Consider the following 14903-nt stretch of genomic DNA (forward strand, 5'->3'; position numbering starts at 1 on the left):
GGTGAGATGGTAGCTCTCTGTCTCATCAGAAGGCATAGAGTCGTTGACTTTCATCTCTTTCCAACCCTGTGATCCAGCAGGTAACCCAGTCAAAGGGGAAAGGAAGGAGTTAGAACATTCTTATGGTTGTGGTGTTGTTCCTGCCTTGGATAGGTTTTGAGATAGTGCAGACAAGGGGAGGGAAGAAAGTAGCAGAGCAGGGTGCCCCCATTGATAGCAGCTCCTCCCAGAGATGGGTGCTGGAAGGGCACAGGGGAAAGGGGAGGCAGTTACTGAAGGGGGAGGTGATTCTATATATCTTAGCTTAAATTGACTTGAAGGAAATTTTAGGGCAATCTTCCATTTTTTAGGTGTTCCAAAGCAGGGCTAACAAAGAAACAAAATTGACCTGTCAGTTTCTTTCTAGCACTAACTTTCCAAAGGGGTCACAATGATTGAGAGAAGTGTACTAAGACTGTAGTAGCTGACATTTCTATAGCACTTTAAGGTAAACTAGGCACTTTAAACATATTTTTTCATCTGAACTTCAGAATGACCTTAAAATATATAGATATATTGATATAGATATAGATACATATACACACACACACATATATATATTTATATATAGTACAAGTATATATGTGTGTACAAATGTATATCTATGTATGTGGAGGTATGTGCATATATGTATATGTCAGTTTATATGTATATATGTGTATATATACATATATACATTATATATATACACACACATATATGTTATATATATGTATATGACAAGTATAGGTATATCCCATTTGTAGATCACAGATTAAGAGGCTTAATTAGAGGCTTAATTAAGAGACTTAGAGGCTAGCTACTCCAATACTCTAGGACCTTTATTTTGTGCTGTTGTTTAGTCATTTTCAATCACGTCCAACTCTTCATGACCCCATTTGGGAAAGATACTGGAATCATTTGCCATTTCCTTTTCCAGCTCATTCTACGTATGAGGAAACTGAGGCAAGCAGAGTTAAATGACTTACACAGGGTCACACAGCTGATAAATGTCTGAGGCCAGATTTGAACTCAGGAAGATGAGTCTTCCTAACTCCAAGCCTGGAACTCTCTTCACTGAGCGCACCTAGCTGCCCTATTCCCTTCCTTTTACATATGGGCAATCTGAGGTTCAGAGGTCAAGTGATGTGGCTATGGTCAGAAGGCTCATAAATGTCAGAGACAGGATTTAAACATAGTCCAGTGTCCTATCTGTTACACCAGAGGTGTCAACTATGTGTCTTGTGGGCAGCATGTGGCCCAGAAGACTCACAAGTGGAAGCATCGTCTATTCTCTATATAACTCAATACCTTAAAGAAGTACACTCAACCTTAAAGTTGCTTTCACAAAGAATTTACTCCAAAAAGTTAACTTCCAAATAAGGCATAAATGACAGACAAAATAATTTCTTTGATTGCAGGACACTGTATTTTGGCTGCCATAAATGCATCATTGTTCTGGATCCTATATATCTATACTCCTCCTTAGGCTTAGATGCCAGCAAATTCTGGTAGGGATTCCTAGTCCTCCACATCCAGTATCTTGTTTTGCAATCTCACAAGGCTCTGTACCTAAAGCAAGATGACACAGACAGGAGACGGCTCCATCCAGGCACAAGCTTGCTAACAGGCCATATGCTCATCACCCCTCTTGTTTGGGGGAGGACAACTCGCCACAAACACTGCTCACATATACCAGCCCTCTGAATCTCGAAGAATTGTCCATATACCTAAAATCTCTGTTGTACAATACTGTAAATGGAAATGAAATAGTCCCAGCATATCTGTGCATGCTCAGAAGTGGAGACCCAGTTTTCTCCATTACACATGCCTGGAAGTAGGCTCATTCACTGTCCTTATGGGAAAATATATCAGGCAGAGCAAACTGTTCATGCTCCTAAGGACTGGTCTCTCATCGGTCAGTCCCTTGTTGCAAAATAATCTTAACCTTGAGAGCTTTGAAGGATCTTAGATGTCACTTAGTCCAACACTCTCCCTTGGCAAATGAGGAAACTGTCACCATAAGAGGTAAAATGACACCAATCTAGCAACCTCATTTTATAATTGTGGAAACTTCCTAAAGGTCACACAGCGTATAGCGGTACTACCAGGATTAACATCCACATCTTGTGCATCCTGGAATAGTGTTTTTTCCCCAATGTTTTGTACTGTAAAGGAAAGAATACAGTTATTAAGATATATCATAAGAAATGATACAATTATTTTGTCCCATCATTTATCGAACATAAAAACATCTTATAAAGAGAAACAGAATAAAAAAGATTATTTGGTATTATAACAACCAAATACCTAACCAGTTATTTCCATGAAAGACGTACTAGCTTTCCACTGCTCCATTTGCAACAAAGCCATAGCATTCAAACACACCTTTAAATAGCAGTACTTGTAGTTGAAAAGTTATTGAGTAATCAAACAGTGACCTTTAGTGCTCCCCAAAAGAGTGTAGCTCTGCTTGGTATGGTACCTACGTTAATCAATATCCTATTATGATCTCAGGCAGGCTTTTTACAATTGAGACACATGAGTTAAGGAGCCACAAACACGTTTCTTTCTTTCTTTTTTTTTTTGCTGCAATGCCAGAAATTTAGTGACTTCACAGAGATCATTTTAAATGGGGATGTCCAACCCAATCATTTTTGACAGGACAGTAATAAAGTTTTAAGCACTTCCTTATAATAATGTTAAGTCTGTGCAGGCTTGCTAAAACAATTGACTTACCTAAGTTTTGCTGCTGACTTTTGTTGGAAGTTATACTTTTCCATTCTCTTCTTAACCATGTATTTTGATTGTTTGCTAAAAAGATAATCATGCTTAAGGCTTGGGGAGAGCTAAGGCAGTCCTACAACTGTGTTATATATCTACTGGCTGCATATTGGAATGTACTGATCAATTATATATCTTATTAACTTAAAAGTAAAATTTTCTAGTTATATGTGCAAATGTGGCCATGTTGAGACAACTTGATTAGGAAAAAAGCTTTAAAAATAGTTTACTATATAGTTTGTGAGGATGCGTATGTAAGTCATGTAAGTTTATTATTCTTGTAGTTTATGTGGTTCCAAATGGGATAGTCTAGATGTTGTTTACAATGTTGGGAATAAGTATCTATAGAGGTTCCTGAAATCATACTTCTTCAAAGAATTTTTCCTGCTAAGTGGGGACCAGGAGATTAGTGTGCTGAGGTTGGACATTCTGCTCTCCATAGAGAGGGGGAATCTAGCTAAAATTACATCTATTGGCTCCCCTAAATATTATTGTTGTTGTTCATTGTGTCTGACTCTTCGTGACACCATTTTGGGTTTTCTTGACAAAGATGCTGGAGTAATTTGCCATTTATTTCCTTCTCCCATTCATTTCATAGATGAGGAAACTGAGGCAAACAGGGTTAACTGACTTGCCCAGGGTCATACAGCTAATAAGTGCCTAAGGTTGGATTTGAACTCTGACCTTCCTGACTTCAGGCCTGATGCTCTATCTACTGTATCACTTGGCTGCCTAAATATTAGTAATCTAGTGGAAATAATTTTTAGGTTCATGCTACTCTACTGACTGCCATCCTTCAGTGGGGAAAAATGCCCAGAGCTATATACGCAAAGGTTAAAATGTGATTGGTGTAACGGACACAGGAGAAAATATAAAATGAAACAAACAAGAAATTGACTATATATTAACAAACAGATCTTGAGTTATTTTTGTAGATGCAGGTAAATATCAGCAGTAACCACCTATGGGCACAGCACAGAATGACTACAGATTTAACACAAAATTAAGACATTAATGACAGAACTCATTCTATACAGTAACTGCAGCTCCAAACCCTTCTATTTAAAATGAGCTGTTGCCTTTGAAAAATTCTAAAGTGAAAAAAGTAAACCAATTAATCATTTGTTTAACATCAGAGAAATTATATTGATTTAAAATATTTATCAAAATAAGACAAAAGGCCCAAAATTACCTGCACTAGCAAGCATTTAATCTCTCTTGCCCAGAAAGGGGCACAGAAGCTAAGGATGACATAGATTTTGAATATAAGATCATTTGGAAAGCATTACTGAGAAAGAGGATGGATTATTTACATGAAAAAATACTGCATAAAATAGCTAAAAATGGTAAAAAAAAAGAGATGAGCTTACAGAGTCTATGGAGTATAAACATTTTGTATAAACCTAGGGAATGCTTGATGTGAGAGTCAAATAATTTGGATCTTCCCAAAGGAATTTAGGGCTGCAATTGGAAAGATACAAATAGAATTGAAATGGAACAGATCAGGAATGTTAATAATAAAAAAAATGAGATCTAGTTTATCGATATTGACAGTGGAATCACTAAATTTAGACTTCAACAAATCAGAAATGCTTACACTTCATTAAGAAATTCAAAGGCAGGCAAAGAAAGTCAAGAAAAGCAACTGGACTTTACTAAATATATATACCCTTAGATAAAAATAATAATAGCTAGAAGCAATACAATTATAAAGGCCCTTAGGTATTAGTCTTCAAGATACTTCCAAGGGTAAGGGAAAAGACCATGATATTATTATTTTAAAAAGGGAAAAGGAGAAACTCTAAGCAACTCCAAACACACATGACTACTTGGCAAGTTGATATTTTTTTTTTTGAAAAATGTCTATAGAATCTTATTTTCTGTAGCAGACTGAATTTTCACATTTACACAATAAACCAAGAAGTGTAGAGGTTACATATTTATCTTGTGTTAACTGTTTATTGAATTTTCCAGGAAAATAAAAAGCATTTACATACAACAAAGTTAAAAGCTCACAAATTTATTCCAATAAATTATTTCCCACATATATGGTAGAACATGGGGTACTCCTCTGAGAGAAGGAAACCATTACCTCTTAAAACATCTGATTTCATTTTTGGAGAACTGTAATTGTTAGAAAGAATTCTCTTGTATCAAGCCTAAATTTGCTACTTTGCAAATTCCATTGAATTCTCCTACCTCTGCCCTTTGGTGTCCAGCAGAGCTAGTCTAATCCTCTTCCCACATGACAAGCCTTCAAATACTTGAAGATAGCTACCATGTTCTCCTAAGACTTTTCTTGTCTAAGCTAAACATTACCAGTTCCTTAAACCAATCTTTATGTAGAATTATCTAGAAGATCTCCACCATACTGGTTGCCCACCTCTGGACTCTACATCTTAGAAACATTATTCCTAAAATATGGCAACTAGAACTGAAACTGTTATTGATTTAGTCTGGCTAGAAGAGAGTATTAATACCTATTTATTCCAGGATACTATACTACCTTTAATCTAAGGCTGAGATCTTAGTTTAAGATCAAATTTTCAGGGGGGTGGTGGGGTGGGAGAGGAGCTACTATATTGCAGTGTTGATACACATTGAGCTAATAGTCTACTTAAATCCCAATATCTATTTAAAAAAAAAAACCATGAACTGCTATTTAACTCCAAATCCCTTATCTTGCACTTGTGAAGTTGATTGTTTCAAGCCAAATGAGTTCTTATTGTTCCTGTGGTAGAAAACAAATTGCTCTGATTGACATTGAAAGCCTTTTACCCTATAGCTCCAACTCATCTTTTAGACTGATTTCCCATTTTTATTCTACCCTCCTTTACATAATGAAGCTTTATGCCTATGAATAATAGACATCTATTACTTTCAAAGAATCAAAATTAAACCAAATAAAAATAATTAAAATTAGAATAAACTATACCATATTATTAATAATTTTTTTATGTAAAAAGTGGATTAAAAGACTTAGGATCATGGATTTTAAACTGGAAGGGAACTTAGAAGTTATGCAGTACAAACCCTTCATTTTTTAGAGAAAGAAACTGGAATCACAGGGGGAAAAAGACTTGCCCCAAATCTCACAATTGTTAAGTAAGAGTTGAGGTTTAAACTAAGGTCTTCTCACTCCAAATATGTGCTCTTGATATTACACCATACTGACTATATGAAAGGAAAAGGATGTGAGCCTAGTTTATAAGAGTGAGGGTAAGAGATAGAAAGCCCCAATGTTATACTTGGCTTTATAAAACATTAAAAGTTTCTGACCCTTTTTGCTACATCATTCTTTGAGATCTCCTAACAATCTTTATGCAGGGCAGCTATTTGGCACAAAGGATAGAATGCTAGACCTGAAGTTGGAATACTCATCTTTTTGAGTTCAAATCTGGCCTCAGACACTTCCTAGCCTTGTGACCCTGGGCAAATCAGTTAACCCTGTTTGCCTTGGTTTCCTCATCTGTAAAATGAGCTGGAAAAGGAAATGGCAAACTGTTCCACTATCTTTGCCAAGAAAACCCAAATGGAGTCACAAAGAGTCAGACACAACTCAGAAATGATTAAATAACCACCATAACCCTTACACAGTCTTATTTCAGTGTGGGGAATGGAAGGATATTGGCAAAACTGAATTGTGATTCATTGAAGGTCATGGTGAGTGGCATTGTTGCTTGTTTCATTTGGATACTATTATCTAATGTGTTCTCAGGAAAGAAAAATGAGGCACAGGGCTCATGGTTGGCAAATGTGTTCTCTATTTCCTTACTTTAATTGAGGAGTAATCCTGGATGAAAGAGAATTGGGAGGGCAGTAGGTGAAGGTACAGTTAAATCTTTTTCTGTGTATATGGAGAAGTGTAACCATGTCAACTCACATCAACTAGTATTTAAGTGCTTACTCTGTCCTCGGCCCTGTGCTAAGTTTTGTGGCTACAAACACAAGAAAAACAAAGACAGTCTTTGTACTCCAGTGAGTTTATATTCTAATGGGGGAAGACAACACATTAAAGAGAATTGAAAAGCTGGGAGAAAGAGAGTCTCACAAGTGGAGGGGTGGGGTGGCAAGTGAGTCAGAAGCAGAGCCAGGAGAAGAAGGAATGATGCCAGGCTTGGAGCCTTCCTCAAAATGTAGATTCTTGGAAGAATTCATTGATGACAAAAGGCCATAGGGCATAAGGGTATTCTAGAATGAGAAGGCCATTTGGAGGGAGGGAACTTCCAAGTAGAAAAGGTAGAATCAGAGTAGGGAGTAGAATGAAGGAATGTGCTTCAAGAAGGTGAATTGGCAGAATCTGGCCCCAACAGCATGGTTTCTTATGAATATGTGCAGAAAAGTCACATTAACGATAAAGATTTTTGTAATAAATGTGCTGTCTTTTAACCATCTTAACTTTGATCATTAAACATTTAAAGATATATTGCCTCCTCTTTTACACACATATGTCCCTTGGTTATTTAAATGAGGATAATGTGGCTGTGGTTAAATCTCTCAATCCCTAGCAAAGTCACAGCACTCCACATTAGAGTTTTAAAATCTCCAGTTTTGGTTCATATGCTATGAATGTATAGCTATGCCAAAAAGAATCATCTGGAGTAGTACAGTTTGTATAGTTTTATTGTTTGGAATAACCAAAAATAACTTTAGGCATATTTAAGTAAACTAGAAAATAGTTACTAAAAAGCCCCATGTGCTTTTTTTTGAGATGAGACCTGAGACCTTGTTAATCAAATACTAGCTCAATGCCTAAGCATAAGAGAGCCAGATGAGTGCTTTACTCTATGAGCTGCAGCTGGCTTTGTAAGGATTTGGAGAGAATTTTTTTAAACATGCCTAGTTTCTGTGGATGCTAAAAAAGAAAGAGCCAAAACACAATTTAGATTTCCCAAGCTAGAAGAGAAAGAATAAGGTTACTAATATTTTAGAATGACAGTACTCAATGCATATTTGTTGAATGACTGACTGATTGACTGAATTCTATGTTCAGGGATGTAAGAAAGGTCAAATTTTTTCTTGTCTCTTCATGTATTGTCTAACTTCTCACCCATCTTTGTTGTACTAATGAAATGAAGATATCCATCATGATGTAACTGTGAGCTGGGGGGATCTAAATTACCTTCATCTGGCATCATTCCAGTATACTATAAATGAGGTAATTGTCCTTGACTATAAAATTTGCATTTTCAAGACTTAATTGCTATCATTACATCTTTTTGTAATTCTATTAATTTAACTGAATGGAGCATTTGGTTTTATGGTTAAAAATTTGCATTAAAACATTGTACATCTAGATAGAATTTTAATATTTGTATCAAAAGCTCTGTACAGTTATCCCAATGGGCCTAAATAATTTCTCAAGGAAAAAGTAAGAAGTGTCCACAAACAGGTCTTTGAGTGCCTTTGACGAATGTTAACTGGACCTCTAGTTAACTGGCAACTGCTACTATTTAAGATTAACCAAATAATTGTGGCCACGTTCTTCATGTATTTTTCCTACATAACCATTAATAGGAAATCCATTGCCCATGCCCAATCAGACATTCCCTTTACCTCTGAGGTATTTCCTTGGCATATCTATCATGGTGTACCTGGCTATTTTTGGTATGACTGGGTTATGTTTACTGCCTTCTCCTAAAACAGATAAGATGGACTGACTGAGACAACCATAGTCAAGTATCCATATGTGAACACCCAATCTTCTTGTCAAGGCCTATAACATAAGCAAAAGCCAACACACTAATAATAACTGACATTTATATATCAGCTTATGTTTGCAAAGTGATTTGCATGCATTGTCTAACTTGATCCTCACAATCTTTATAAATTTTACAGATAAGCACACTGAATTTAAGTGATATGCTTAGGGTCATATAGATGAAACATGTCTGAGGCAGAATTAGAAACTAGGTCTTTTTGACTCCAAATACAGCTATGCCATTTTATGTTTAATTCCTTCTCAGTACTTTAATACCTGTTTGAGAAATTATCTTTCCCTTAACCTTTGGAGCTCCCCTGGGCCATTGCCTAATTATGGGGTAACGTATTAATGAATTTATATTTGAATATACAACTTAATATAGAAGCAATTAATACCAGGTTTCCATACTTGGCAAGTCTCCCATGCTTTGTGTCTTTCATATATCATATGTTTTCTAAACATCTTAACTTGCAGAACAGTTGTGAGTTATTTGAAGTTCAGGAGAAGTTTCACATAAACTATTTTTGGAGCGTCGAACGGATGTTCAGACGTTACCTTGGATTGAATATCCCCACAAGGAATCATTTACCCACAGTTAATAGACATTTGGAAAGGTGGGGGGAGGGAGTGGATTCTGGGGTCAAAAAAATAACTTTTATGGATATCACCATTACTGAAACTCTAGCACCCAACAGCTTAGTGAAAGTTTGATGAAAGTCACATTATATCTGCCAAGGACTCCATAGCTTCCTCCCACTTGATTTTGTCTAACTACCTGCTGGATCATCCACTAATTCCCAGACCACACCCCTGAAGCCCAATAAATTGAAGGGTGTGTGTGACCTGTCAACCACTTAGCTGTGATGTGTCACCTAGATTTCAATATACCCAAAACTGACACACCCACAGATTAAACATGTGATATCACTTTCGATTCATTGAGATCCATCCCATTAAGTTTAGTAACTCCCATTTTAAAATAAATGGAAAGTGTACTCATCAAACACACTGAACTGTATTGTATTCCTGGGGCATAATGTACTATTCTACTTGGCAACTACATCATGAGTGAGCAATGTAAAGCAATATAGTATCTTATATGATCTTTCTGTCTCCTCCAAACCCATATAATAATTACTGTATGTATTGCTCATTTGTGAACTTTTATTGTTAATTATTTTTATGTATGTTTTCTCTCCCCAACTAAATTGTAATTCACCTGAATGAAAGGTCAATGAATCAACAAGAATTTATTAAACGTCTATAATATGTCAACGACTTTACTAGGAGTTGGTAATATAAAGATAAAAAAGAAAATAATCCCTACTCTCAAAGAACTCACATTCTGTTGGAGATATAGCATGTATATAATTACAGATATGTATGTATATATATACATATATATTATATATATATTTATAGTGTGTGTCTATGTATGTGAAACATATGCAAGAAGAATACAAAGTAATTTGAAGAAGAAAGGGACAGCAGCTAAGGGTTCAGGAAAGACTTTCTCCACACTCCCAGCACTTAGCACTCAATATATGGGTACACAACCCAAACTACTTGCACAACCACTTCTAATGTTTTGGTAGAGTTGACTTAAATATCTGTTTGACCATAATTAATGTTACTTACACACAGTAGGCTCTCAATAAACATTCTTATGAATGAACAATTAAATGAAGGAATTAGGAACAGATTATTGCTTTGTCTATCTAACATTAGTTGGATCATTTTGGTGTGTGTGTGTGTGTGTGTGTGTGTGTGTGTGTATCAGGGTGGTGTGTGGTGGGTGGGTGGGTTCTGTATGACATGTTTTAGCTAAGTTATGGAGAAAAGTATGTAGTACTGAGGAAAGAAAGCTAGTTTTAAAGTCAGGTGATCTGGGTTTGAATCCTAGCTTTGCTATTTATTCCTTATGACCTTGAACCAATTAGATAATCTCTTTGGATTTCTGTTTCCTTATCTGATGGGGCTGGACTACATTATCTCTGAAGGTCCTATCAATTCTAACTTTCATGATTCTATGAGCATTCTAGTATCTGCTTTTTAGCCTAACTTTGCTAGGTACTTGAAGCCTGATGAAGAAAGGTGTTGGGAAAATACTTTACAGATTACAATTCTTCGGTGTTAATTCATAAAAGTTTTACAATGTCATTCTTTGCTTTGTGTGTGCCATTGTAATTGCTCTGTCTGGCTCATAATTCCTGTTTCTGAAGGGTTATAGAGCTAAAGGGATTTGGAGAAAGTGACTAATCTTTCATCTTGTTGTTCATGTGACCTGGAAGTTAAGCTTCATAGTTTCATAGAGTATAGAGAGCTAACTTGGATCAATGATTCTCTGTTGGTTAGTATCAATGGAGAAAATATCTATGATTGTCCAAGGTTTTTTTTTGTTTGTTTGTTTGTTTGTTTGTTTTTTGTTTTGTTTTGCTTTGTTTTGTTTTTGTGGTTCTGGTTTTTTTTTTTTTTCCCACTGTGTTTGAGTGCACCCTTCCTAGAATCTGAGTGGAAAATAGATTCCCTATGAAGGATAAAATTCTTCAAGTGGTCTCGTCTGTGACTGGCATTTACCCCCTTAATGCTATTGTTATTGTTCAGTTGTTTCAGTCATGTCTGATTCCCCATGAATCCATTTGGGATTCTCTTGGCAACGGAGTGATTTTCCATTTCCTTCTCTAGCTCATTTTACAGAGAAGGAAATTGAAGCAAACAGGGTTAAATGACTTGCCTAGGATCATACAGCTACTAAGGGTCTGAGTTTAATGGGAAGTACCTGAATATTTAAATACTCTTTCTAGAGTCAGAAAATGTGAAATATAAGGAATCATCTTCTAGATATTGACTTTCATAGAAAACTCTATTTCTATTAATTTGAAGTCAATTTTTATAGTTGTTAATTAATCTAGTTTTCAGATAATCAATCAACCAAAAAAACTTAAGCACTTATTATGTATCAGGCACTTTACTAACCACATGGGATACAGAGAAAAAACAAAAACAAAAACAATAAACAGTCCCTGCCATCAAGGAATAGGTCACAGCATAATGGTGAAGAAAACTTATAACAACAACAGCTAGAATTTATATAGGACTTTAAAATTTGCAAAACCCCATTATATGTGTTAATTTATTTGATCCTCACAATTGTCTTGTGGAATAGTTTCTATTATGATCCCAGTTTTACAGATGAAGAAACTGAGACAGAGACCTATTAACTGATAAGCCCAGGGTCACACAGCTGGTCAGTGTTTAAGGCAGAATTCGCATTAAGGTCTTCCAGACTCCAAGTATTGTGCACTATCCTCTGTGTGCCTTAGGCGACTATACAAATAATGTAAAAATCACATAAGTACAGAGTAGAGGGAAGGCAATATTAGAAGGGATGGTGATAGTAGCTGGGGGTGTACAAATAAGGAAAGGCCTTCTGCAGGGGTAACACTTGAGCTGTCTTAAAGGAAGTCATGGATTTTAAAAGTCAGATATCAAGAGTGAATGCATTCCAGATATGGAAAACAGCCAAGATAAATGAATGGATAAAAAGAGAAAATATTTATTAATTGCTTACTACATTCCTGGTACTATGTCAAATGCTAGGGACACCAATACAAGCAAAAGAAAAAAAAGACAGTCCCTCCCCTCGAATTATTTACATTTTAATGGTGGAAGACAAAACACACAAGAGAACTGGACATTGTGTGTGACAGGGAGGAAGGGTAAATGCGGTTCCATCCTGAAAACTCACTAATTGGTGCAGGGAGATTCAGTGATAGAGGTATCTCAAGAGTGAGAAGGATAGTGTCATTGAGGTGGAAATGAATAGTGGAGATGGAGTGACAGGTGCAGGGCCTAGTAAGCAGGCCCATGCAGCTAGATTGTAGCATGTGTGGAAGGTATTTTTAATAGAATTTAAAAATTAAATTTAAAATAGAATTTAAAAAGTATAGGAAGGGGACGGGGGGGTTTAAATGTCAAATAAAAAGGACTTTAGATTTGATCCTGGCGCTTGAGAAACACTCGAATTTATTGAGTGTGAGTTTGTGTGTGTGGGTGACATGGTGAGACCTACACTTTTAGAAAATAACTTTGGAAGCTGAGTAGAGGAAGTGTGAATTGGAACAGGGAGAGATGTGAGTCAGGGGATCAGATTAGAAGGCTGTATAGCAAGACAGCAAGTGAAAATCAAGTTAGAGCCTTAACTATGGTGGTGGAGAGATGAATACATGTTAAAGAGATGTTATAGAGAAATACATCTTAATACTTGGTAATTGGTCAAATATGTGAGATGATGTAGGCAAAGAAGGCAAGCATGACACCAATGGTGAAAAATCTAAGTGACTAAAATGATGGACATGCTTTCACCAGTAATAGGGAAGTTCAGAAAAAAAAAAGATTTTTTTGGGGGGGTGGGATGAATATAATATTCTGTTTTGGAAAGGTTAAAATTGGAAAGCCTATAGTACATCCATGGGAAATGTCTAAAAGGTCATTAGTAATGTTGAATATAGCTCATTTGAGAGAAGAAAGAGTTGGATACATTTTAGGGAATCATCTGAATAGAAATGATAATTTAACCCATGGGAGCTGATAAGATCAGCAAATGAAAGAGTCTGAAAAGAGGAAAGGGTCTTGTGGAATACCCATAGTTAGTGGATATGACAGGGATAAAGATCTAGCAAAAGATTGAAAAAGAATATTTGAATAGGTAAGAAGAGAACCAACAGAGCAGAGGAGCAAAATCCCATGTAGGAGAGAGGATCCAGGAGGAGAATGTAGTCAGAAGTGTCTAATGCTGCAGAGATGTCAAGGAGGATGAAGAATGAGAAGAGGTCATTACAGTTGGTAGTAAAGAGCTTATTGGTAATTCTAGAGAGAGCAGATTCAGTTGAATCATGAAGTCAGAAGCCTGATTGAAAAGGCTTTTGAAGAGAGGAAAGAAAATGGAGAGGTGTGTTAGAAATGGCTTTTTCAAGGGGATTAGTTGAAAAGAGAAGAGGAAGTTAAGAGATGATATCTTATTGGCTATAGTAAGATCAATCAATCAATAAACATTAAGTGCCTACTGAGTGCCAGGGTATTTAAGGATAGGGGAGATGTGTGTAGGCAAAAGGGAAAGAGTCATTAAATAGGGATATATAATGAAGATTAGAGAGAGTGGGATTGATGTGGTCAAATGTTAGAAGACTGAGTTGGCATCAAGGGTACATGTAGAGAGGTTGAACTTGGCATGTAGAAGTGTTACCTCATAAAGTAGATTAGAGCATGGAGGAAGATATGTGAATGAGGAAGAGAGAAGGAGGGAGTGCACTTAGCAAATGGCCACAGGTGTGTGTGTGTGTGTGTGTGTGTGTGTGTGTGTGTGTGTGTGTGAGAGAGAGAGAGAGAGAGAGAGACAGAGATACACACACACCCACACACACACACACACACACACACAGAAGGTTTGAGTTTAGACAGGAGATTGGGGTTGCCATGGGGAGCTTGAGGTCAAAAAATAGCTGTTGTGTTGAGTGGGATAAAGAATCAGGGAGGAATAGTAGGATTTTAACTTTATGGTATGATTTTTTTAAGTGTTCATGTTTATCATTTGTGTCTTACAATTTTTAAGTTTTTGAGATAACACACCACACACTTTAATTCTTTTGTTCTCCATTTGTCTTCTGAACAATTAATAATGCTAACATTTTTCTAAGCAAATACTTAGAATCATTTGGCTCAAAGATACAAAGAAATTATGAAAGTTATTCAAGCATTATTCAACATAGAGATGATTCTTTATTATTCAATCTTTATCAATAGCATATATAGATGACTGCCATGATGGAAAGAAGATTGGATATTCAATGAAAAGTTAGCATGCAAATTTTAGCTCTGCCATTAATAGCTGTGTGACCTTGGGCAAAGTACTTGTCAGAGACTCAACATAATAATAATAATAGCAGCAACAATGACAATGATGATGGTAGTGGTGATGATGGTAGTGATGATGATGATAACAACAGGCAGTGTTACATAGGAGATAGAGAGATATAATCAGGAAGACTTGGGTTCAAGTATATTGCCCTTGACGCCTACTGTTGCGTTGCTCAGACCAAGTCTCTTAATCTTTCAGTGCATCAGACAGCTCTAAGATTATAAGTTATAGAAAAGGTGGCAGACTGTATTGGGTAGAAGTTCCTCACACCTATACCTATGAAATCACAGATCTGGTTCCAAAGAAAACTTTATGTATATAGCTATGATGCAAGGATGGGGAGAGGCAAAGTAAGAGAATGTCACCAGGGTAATGTACATCATGGATTTTGTTGGTCCTGAGACTGCAATAGTAGTTCTGAAGGTTTAGCAAGAACATTGAAATAAAATAATTGGACTCTGGTAATAACTGATTGGGTGA

The sequence above is a fragment of the Vombatus ursinus genome, unplaced genomic scaffold, assembly GCF_900497805.2.
Source record: "Vombatus ursinus unplaced genomic scaffold, bare-nosed wombat genome assembly UNPS02000577.1, whole genome shotgun sequence".
NCBI lineage: Eukaryota > Metazoa > Chordata > Mammalia > Diprotodontia > Vombatidae > Vombatus > Vombatus ursinus.